The sequence below is a fragment of the Miniopterus natalensis genome, unplaced genomic scaffold, assembly GCF_054644295.1.
Source record: "Miniopterus natalensis isolate mMinNat1 unplaced genomic scaffold, mMinNat1.hap1 Scaffold_219, whole genome shotgun sequence".
NCBI classification, from domain to species: Eukaryota; Metazoa; Chordata; class Mammalia; order Chiroptera; family Miniopteridae; genus Miniopterus; species Miniopterus natalensis.
Window position 1 is genome coordinate 45,877 of NW_028269944.1, and position 10,427 is coordinate 56,303.

Sequence of the window (10,427 nt, forward strand, 5' to 3'; positions counted from 1 at the left end):
GGCAAAGTCAGGAAGAGCTGGAAGAATTACATACACTAAGGCTAAAGAACAACAACTTTTCTATAAGAGGAGATGGTGCTATGAATGGGTGGCAGAAATGATAAGGGTCTATGTAAAAAGGTGAAAAAGGGATAAATAGGTGGTAAAAGAGCAGAATTATTAACTGGATGAACAAAATAATTTAAATGGGTATTTGTTGATTTCAAGAAGCAATGAGAAATAAGGACAGTGCATGCACTGTTTCTCACATTGATGTTTCTCTCTAAAAAATAAAAATCAATGAAAAACATATTTTAAAAAATTTTTTAAAGAGCTATCATTCAAAACAAGTACTGAAATAAATAATTTAGAGCCATATGTTTGAATTATAAAAAATTGCTCTGATTCATTCCTTTATTCTTTTTTTTTATCCTTGCCTAAGGATTTTTTAAAATTGATTTTTAGAGAGAGAGGAAGGGAAAGAGAGAGAGAAACATCAATTGGCTGTCTCCCATATGTGCTCAGACTGGGGATCAAACTCAAAACCTAGGTATGTAGCCTGACCAGGAATCAAAGCAGCCACCTTTTGGTTTATAGGGTGGCACCCCAAACAACTAAGCCACCCAGCCACCCAGACATCATTCCTTTATTTTTCTGCCAGTAACAATTCTGTTGCTTACTTTAGCTTTAAAAATTAGATTAGTGTAAGTGCTCCTACTTTAGTTTCCTTTCTCAAAATTATTTTGACTACCTTCAGTGTTTTGCATTTCCATATAAATTTTGGAATCATCTTGTCAGTTTGTGCAAGAAATAGATATTATTGTTTTTGGAGTTTCTATGAGTATATAGATTAATTTGGGTTGTATTTTAAGTTTTAGTCTTCTAATTCAAGAACATTCAACATCTCTCAATTTAATTAGTCTGCCTTAATTCTTCTTTGCAATGTTTTGAAGTTTATAGTATAGAGTGTTTTCACATCCTTCCAATTGTTTATAGTGTATGAAAATACAATTTATTTTTGTATGTTATATTAATCTGGTATTGTGCTACCTTAATAAATTTGGTTATTGATATTAGTAAAGGTTTTGTAAATTCCTTAAGAGTTCCCGCATAGATGGTTATCTTTAAATAAAAAAGTTTCAACTTTTTCTGCTCATATTATCTTTATTTATTTATATTTGCTTTACATAGGTGGCTATGAAATAGAGTAAATCAAAGTGGGAAGAAATAGAAAACTGAAATTATTTTTCACATAACAAAGTAATTAAATTAATATTTCAAAACTTCTCCAAAACCAAATTGAGATTTACATGGTTTCCTTGGTGAATTCTGTCAAACATTTAAGAGAGAAACATTAGAAAATTTACACAAGTGGTTTCAGATAATAGAAAAGGAGGAAACACCTCTGACTAACTTCATGAGGCCAGCATAACTCTGATATAAAAACCTTGGAAAGACCTCATCAGATAGGACATAGACAATATCATTAATGTACATTGATGCCAAATTCCTTAGTAATATATTAGCAACCTTTAAATCTGTATATAAACTCTGCCCCAATTCAATTCTTGACTGATCTTTAAATTACATAGGCACAGAAGAAAATATTGTAAGATCACTAAACAAGAAGCAGTGGGAAGCCAAGGAAACTGAACAGAAGCATTAGATGTGCACATTGCAAAGAAACAAATTTTACAGATTGAGTCCAGAAAGACAACTGCCTACTAGAAGACAAAAACAATAACTTTCATAAGAGAAAACAACGTACAAAGTATTAAAATGTATAAGAATATCCAGTTTTAAACAAAAAGTTATTAGCTATCTAAAGAAACAGAAAAGTGAAAACTGAAACAGAAACAAAAAGAAGTCAGTATAGACTATATTGATCACAAATGTTTTATTTAAAAGGCCAGATCTCAGATATTAGAAGTTTTCATCACAAGAAAAACATCTTTGTAACTATGTATGGTGGTAGATGTTAACTAGACTTGTTGTGGTGATAATTTCACAACATATACAAATATCTAGTCATTATGTTGCATACCTGAAACTAATATAATGTTATATGTCAGTTATAGCTCAATAAAAAAATAAATTTTAAAAAAGAGCAGATATCAAAATAAGTATTTTAAACGTTCAGTAAATTAGAGAAAAATGTGGCTTTAATGATTGGAGTGATAATAATGTGAAAAGAGAAATGGCAACTATAAAAATACCAAGTGGATAATATAAGGTTTATAAAACTCTATATAAGCAAACCCATCACAACAAAAGTCAGTGGATGCAAAATTGCATATTTCAAAAGCCAAAAGAATCAGAGAACAGAGAATAAGGGGAAAATTTAACAAAGCCTGAGATTTATGAGATAATATCAAGTAGCCTAACATATGTGTAACTAGGGTCCCAAATAGAGAGGAAATGGGTGGAAAAAAAACTTGAAGAAATAGCAGCTAATGCTCTCTCAAATCGGTGAAAAACTTTAACCCACATTTTCATAAAGCTGACTGAATTCTCAATAGGATAGATAAAATAAAGCCATACTTGTAAAATATCAAAGATTGCTAAATTTAATAGTAAAAAAATTATAAGAAGCAATAAGAAAAGACATATTTATACAAAGAAACAACAATATCAGCTGACTTAGAAAATACGAAGACCAGAAGATACTCAAATGTGAAATTCAAAATGTTGAAAGAAAACAATGATCAACCATCAACCAATAATTCTATATCCAGGTAAACTATCCCTCAAAAGTAAAGAGGAAATGAAAACATATGCAGATAACAAAAAAAGGAATTATTAGTAGCAGATCTGCACTATGAGAAATGTTAACGCAAGTTCTTCTGGCTGAAAGAAAATGACATAAGATGGAAATTGGAAATTCAAACAAGCGGAAGAAATAAGGAAGAAAAGTAAGTACATGGTTAAATATCTTCTAAGGTATATAATAATTTCATTTAACAATTAAATTTACATAGACATATTGCTGTTTCAAGCAAAAATTATAACACCTTATAAGTAGCTTTATGATGTGTATACATGTAATTTATTTAACAACCATACAAAAATGATGGGGACAGGTAAATGCTACTATGCTATTCCCATATTACTTGTTTGAGAAGTGAATCAAGATTAGCATTTAGTAGACAAGGATAGGCAAAAAAGGTATATTGTATTTCCTAGTTCAAGAGTTTAAAAAATAATGAATAAATATACATAAAAATCCAAGAGTGGAATAAACATGACAACTAATTAATTTAGCTAAAACAAAAGAAAGCATAGGAGCTATATATATGTAAAAATGGCAGAGTAAGAACTTCCAAAAGTTTGTCCCTCCATAAAAGCAACAGAGAAACTAAAACTATGAAAATTAACCAAAGACTTGCAGCATGTAGGAAACATTCATTCAAGAAAAATATCTCAATGTAAGTAATAAGTGATCCCATTCTCATACCCTGATTTCCACATCAGTGGTAGCTTAGAAAAATACCAGCTGATGCTCCTGGTACTAGATGTAGCAAATGAAGTAAAAGCTCATGGAAAGTGACAAACCCAAAGAATTTTTATTATTTCTCTTCTCTGGTGGCTCCTTGGAAGACCCAACTCAAAATGCTTATGTTTATTTGATCTGACTCAGAGTTCAATCAGTGCTAAAGAGCTCTCCAGGAGAGGCATTTCTGGAATACATTTACTGGCAAATGTAAGTCACGAAACCATAAAAATCCTGGAAGAAAACATAGGCAGTAAAGTCACAGACATCCCATGTAGTGGACTTTTCACTGATACAACTCCTAGGGCAGGAGAAACAAAGGAAAAAATAAACATATGGGACTACATCAAACTAAAAAGCTTCTGCACAGCAAAAGAAAACAGCCTCAAAATACAAAGAAACTCCACGGTCTGGGAAAACATATTTGCCAAGGATGAACCTGATAAGGGGTTAATTTCCAAAGTGTACAAAGAACTCATAGCACTCAGCAAGAGGAAGACAAACAACCTAATTAAGAAATGGGCAAAGGACTTAAATAGACAGTTCTCCAAAGAGGACATACGGATGGCCAAGAGACAAATGAGAAAATGCTCGACGTCGCTAATCATCAGAGAGATGCAAATTAAAACCACAATGAGGTATCACTTCACACCTGTCAGAATGGCTACCATCAACAAATCAACAAACGACATGTGCTGGTGAGGGTGTGGAGAAAGGGAAACTCTAGTACACTGCTGGTGGGAATGCAGACTGGTGCAGCCATTATGGAAAACAGTATGGAGGTTCCTCAAAAAATTAAAAATGGAGCTGCCGTTTGACCCAATGATTCCACTCCTAGGAATGTATCCTAAGAATCCTGAAACATTCATCAGAAAGGATATATGCACCCCGATGTTCATAGCAGCACAGTTTACAATAGCTAAGATCTGGAAACAGCCCAAGTGCCCATCAGTAGATGAGTGGATTAAAAAGCTGTGGGACATTTACACCATGGAATACTACACAGCTGTAAAGAAGAAGAATCTCGCACCCTTTGGGACAGTATGGATGGTCCTGGAGAATATTATGCTAAGTGAAATAAGCCAGGCAGAGAAAGAAAAATATCACATGATCTCGCTTATACGTGGAATCTAAAGAACTTAATAAACTGACGAGCAGAATAGATTCAATGACATGGAAGCATAGTTGAGACTGATGAAATGTCAGAGGGAGGGGGGAGAGGGGGTGGAGGGGGAGAGAGTAACCAAAGAATTTATATGCATATATGCTACAACCCAAGGACACGGGCAATGGTAGGGAGAGTGACTGGGGAGGGGGAAGGAAAGGGGGGGGGATGAATGGGTCATTGGGGAGAAAAAGGGACATCTGTAATACTTCAAACAAAAATAAAAATTATACATATTAATAATAAAAAAAAAAGCAACCAATGGAAACTATCCCTGAGGAAGCCTAGATATTAGACTTACTAGACAAAGACTTTAAATAAGCTATTTAAAATATGTTCAGTGATATAAAGGAAAATATGTGGTATATAGATAGAATAGAATATTATTAAGACAGCATAAGGAGCTTCACAGTCTTACTCCCCAGAAAAGTTGGTGAGCATTATGAAAGAGCAACCATTAAAAGTTTCTGGAAATGGTCCTTGGAGCATACAACAAATGTAGAAACATTTGTTCAAGAAAATCTACTAGAACTTGGTAAGAATGGTAAGAGTTGGCGGTGTTTGAAATAGGACCTATTGTCTTCCTTCTCCCTCCTAATTCCATTCAGGCTGGTGAAGCCAAAAGCACAGGGTCCCTCTCACGCACAAATCACAGTCAGAAGTCTATCTTGCAAGGAAGAGCAGGACAAAAACCTTTTTCATCCTGCCACTGCTTACAGGTTGCTGAAGCTATTCTCTGTGAAGCTGAGAAGTGGAGACTATACCTTTATGCTCAGTCCACTCTCATGGGATGGGAGTTATACCTTGGGCATAGTGCTACTGAGGATACTGGGTCCCTGATCATCATTTTCTCAGCTTATAAGGCAGTGGTTCCAAAATAAGTCAAAAGCTACCAACATAAGTCAAAATAATTATTTTAATTATTTTAAGGTGACTAAAAATAGTAAAAATCATTCAGAAATAAAATATTACATTAGAAAATAATCACATAATGTAAAAGAAAGTAGTAAAGGAGAACTAAAAGGGAAAAGGACATAAATTATATAGTAACAAATGCTAGTGTGGCAGGTATGAATCCAACTATATCACTAATTGTATTAAATGTGAATAAACTTAAAAGTTTACTCAAAGGCAGAGATAGGCTAGATGAAAAATATGATCTAAATCTATGCTGTCGACAGAAGCTAGAATTTGTATTCAAAGATAAAAATAAACTAAAATCAATTTTTAAATTAAACATTAAAATTAAATTAAGAGTGAAAATAATAGATCATACAATTAGCAACCACAAGAAAGCTTGAGAGTCTTTACTAATATCAGATAGAATAGACTTGAAACAAAACAAAACAAAAAAGCGTACTATACATAGAGAGTAAGATTTTATAATGGTAAAATGATCAATCCACCAGGAATATATAACAATTATATATATACATATATGCACTTAATAACAGAGCATTAAAATGCATGAACCAAAAACTTGAAATAAAGGAAGGGAGAAATAGACAATTCAACATCAATAGTTGAAAATTTCAACATCTCACTTTTAATATGCAACAGAACAATTAGCCAAAGATCAACAAGGAAACAGATGACTTGAACAACACTCTAAACCAATTAGACCTAAAAGATATCTACACAATAAATACATTTTTCTCACATGCATTTGCCATATTCTCAAAGATAGATTATATATCAAGTGATAAAACAGACCTCAATGCATTTTAAAGGCTAGAAAAAAATTATTATATTCTCTGGCCACAGTGGAATAAAATTGAAAATCAATAATGGAACAAAATTTGTGGAAATTAAACAACACACTCCTAAATAACCAATGAGACAAAGAAGAAATCAAAAGGAAAATTAAAGAAACTTTAGATGACTAAAAATGAAGACACAACATACTAAAACTTAGGGGATTCGGTTAAACAGTGCATTGAGATTTATTTCTTGCTTAAAATGACTACACTAAGAAAGAAAATATATCTCAAATAAACTTAAGACACACCTAAGAAGAGCAAACTAAACCTAAAGCAAGCAGAAGGAAGGAATTTATAAAAATTAGAGCAGGAATTAGTAAAATAGAAAATGGTAAAACCAACAAAAATAAAGCTAGTTCTTTGAAAAATTCAACAACCTTGAAAAACCTTTACCTAGATTGATAAAAGAAAAAAAGAGAGAGAACACTCAAATTACTAGGATCAACTAAAATATAACATTACTACTGGCCTTCCAGAAATAAAAACAATATTATAAAAGAATACTATTATAATTAATGCCAATAAATAAGATCACTTAAATGAAAGTCAAATTTCTAGAAAGACACAAAGTACCAAAAATGACCAAAAATTATACAATTTGAATAGCCTTTACCAAGTTAAAAGTTTGAACTAGTAACCAAAAACTACTCATAAAGAAAATCCCATGACCCAATAGCTTTACCTCTGATTTCTATTAAAAGTTTAAAAAAAAGAAAAAGAGTAACAGTTATTCACAAACTATTCCAACAGATGGAAGAGAAGGTAATACTTCTTAACTCATTCTAGGAGGCCTGTATCACCTTGCCAACAAAACAAGGTAAAAGTATCACAAGAAAAGAAACTATAGATTAATATTTTTCAGAAATATGGGAGTGAAATCTGCACCCTGGCAGCATTAGATGTTCCTTTTTTTAAAAAATCCCCCCCTTTTAACACCAAATTAGACATTCATCCATGAACAAAACTGGGAGCTGTGGGATCTAGCACCATATATCAAGGGACCCAGAAGTTTTGCCAAACTGTGTATCTGGTAATAGGCAGACAAACCTCAGAAGTCCAGCTATTACAGCTCACCACTGGAGAAACAAAAAAAACCCTTCCCTCCCAAAAAACCCCCAAACAATAAAACTAGTTAGGTCCCAGTGGAGATGATAAGAGAAACTTTCAGAGTGCCATACCCTCCTCCAGAAAGGAAATCAACCAATTTATGGGTCTAATGTATTCAGCTGCAGCAACCTCTTTTCTGGGAGAAAAGAGGAGTGGTACAGGAGTGTTTGGCACCCAGGATAATGAGGAGAGTCTTCCATAACTGTGGGGAGGGAGAAAACTAGGATAGAAGCAGATTAGAATTTCAAAAGGTATTAAAGGGATTACACTCAGCACCAACTCCACCCAAGAGCCTCTGGGAATACCACACTTTGTTCTCCCTACCAGGTTGCAGGCAGCCTCAAAGCATCTGAGTGCAAAACCCCCAACTCCATCCGCTTTGAGTCTGGTTCCTTGTGCATGCATTCGTGTGTGTGTGTGTGTGTGTGTGTGTGTGTGTGAGAGAGAGAGAGAGAGAGAGAGAGAGAGAGAGAGAGAGAGAGAGAGAGAGGGAGAACGAGCGAGCTCTGGCAGACAGGAAATATACTCAGAAAACAAGCCAAAATCTGTGAACAAGGTAGAAACCACAAATGAGCTATAGCACCACCTTCTGGAAAATGAGAGGTTTTTAGTAGCCAGCCTGCTGAATTGTAAGAACCACAGAAGACATAAACGCTTAAGAACTCTGCCACAAGGGAGAGCAAAAAGAGTGGAGCAGGTGTCTCCTCACAAAGGTAGAGAAAACCCCAGATAATAACTATACCATCAGACAGAATATTGTATCTGAAGGCAACTAGCAAAGATTTATGGAGGTGTCTGCTACTTCAAATGCAAAAGCAGCAATGTGCAACTACAAAAAAACTTGAAAAATTAAGGAAATGTGCCATCATAAAAACAAAATAACAATTCTTACATAACCAATTCAAAGGCAAGGGATTTTGTGGTCTAATTGATAAAGAATTCAAAATAGCTATTTTGAATTCAACTAGCTACAAGGAAACTCAGGAAGGCAATTCAACTACATCTTGAAAAACTACATGATAAAAATAAGATTTTAATGAAGAGAAATCATGAAAAAAACCCAAGAATTCTGGAGTCAAAGAACTCAATGAATGAAATAAAAAATGCAATAGAGAGCCTGGCTGGTATGGCTCAGTGGTTGAGCATCAACCCATGAACCAGGAGGTCACGGTTCTATTCCTGGTCAGAGCACATGCCTGGGTTTCCACTTGATCCCAAGCAGGGAGCGTGCAGGAGGCAGCTGATGGATGATTCTCTCTCATCATTGATATTTCTATCTCTCTTTCTCTCTTCCTATCTCTGAAATCAATAAAGAAAATATATTTTTTAAATGCAATAGAGAGTATTTGTAGTAGAGTAAAGCAAATAAAAGACAAAATAAGTGAGTTTGAGAATAGGTATTTTGAAATAAACCGATTAGAGGAGAACAAATAAAAAACAATTTAAAAGAGAAAAGAAAGAATACATGATCTATGAGATTATACCAAAAGTACAAATATTAGAATAATTGCAATTCAAGAAAGAGAGGAGAGGGAGAAGGGAGAAGAAAGTTAATTTAAAAAAATAATAGCTGAAACCTTCTCAATCCTGGAGAGATTTGAACATTCAAGTTTATGAAACTAGTAGATCACCTTATTATTTCAATGTAAAAAGGCCTTCTCCAAGGCACATTATCATGAAACTGTCAAAATTCAAGAATAAAGAAAGAATTCTAAAAGTAGCCAGAGAAGAAAAAATTGCAACTTACAAAAGACCATCGTCCCCCATGAGGAAATCAAAATTTTTCTCAGTAGAAATCTTACATGCCAGGGGAGAGTAGAAAGACACATTCAAAGTATTGAAAAGGCCCAGCGGAGTGGCTAAGTGGTTGAGCATTGACCTATGATCTAGGAGGTCACAGTTCAATTCCCGGGCAGGGCACATGCCTGGGTCGCGGGCTCGATCCCCAGTGGAGGGCATGCAGGAGGCAGCCGATCAATGACTCTCTCATCAGTGATGTTTCTGTTTCTGTCTCTCCCTCTCCCTTCCTCTCTCTGAAATCAATAAGACATACAAAAGGAAGGAGGAAAGGAAGGAAGGAAGGAAGGAAGGAAGGAAGGAAGGAAGGAAGGAAGGAAGGAAGGAAGGAAGGAAGGAAGGGAGGGAGGGAGGGAGGGAGGGAGGGAGGGAGGGAGGGAGGGAGGGAGGAAGGAAGGAAGGAAGGAAGGAAGGAAGGAAGGAAGGAAGGAAGGAAGGAAGGGAGAGAGGGAGGGAGAGAGGGAGGGAGGGAGGGAGGAAGGAAGGAAGGAAGGAAGGAAGGAAGGAAGGAAGGAAGGAAGGAAGGAAGGAAGGAAGGAAGGAAGGAAGGAAGGAAGGAAGGAAGGAAGGAAAGAAAGAGAAAGAAAGAAAGAAAGAAAGAAAGAAAGAAAGAAAGAAAGAAAGAAAGAAAGAAAGAAAGAAAGAAAGAAAGAAAGAAAGAAAGAAAGAAAGAAAGAAGAAAGAAAGAAAGAAAGAAAGAAAGAAAGAAAGAAAAGAAAGAAAGAAAGAAGAAAAAGAAAGAAAGAAAGAAAGAAAGAAAGAAAGAAAGAAAGAAAGAAAGAAAGAAAGAAAGAAAGAAAGAAAGAAAGAAAGAAAGAAAGAAAGAAAGAAAGAAAGAAAATACCAGCCAAGCTTGCTCTGTATGGCAGTTTTCTGTCATATGAAAAAAAAAAAGACTTCCCTAGACAAACAAAAGCTGAGGGAGGTTATCACCACTAGACCTACCTTACAAGTAATGTTGAAAGTTCTTCTGGCAGAAATGAAAAGATACTAAAAATCAGTGACATGAAAATTATGAAAATATACAAACAGTGGTAAAAGTAAATACACAAGCAGACTTAGAAAATGCTAAAACTGTAATAAGATGGTGGGTTAACCACTTAACTATCACATTAAGGTCAAAGGAAAA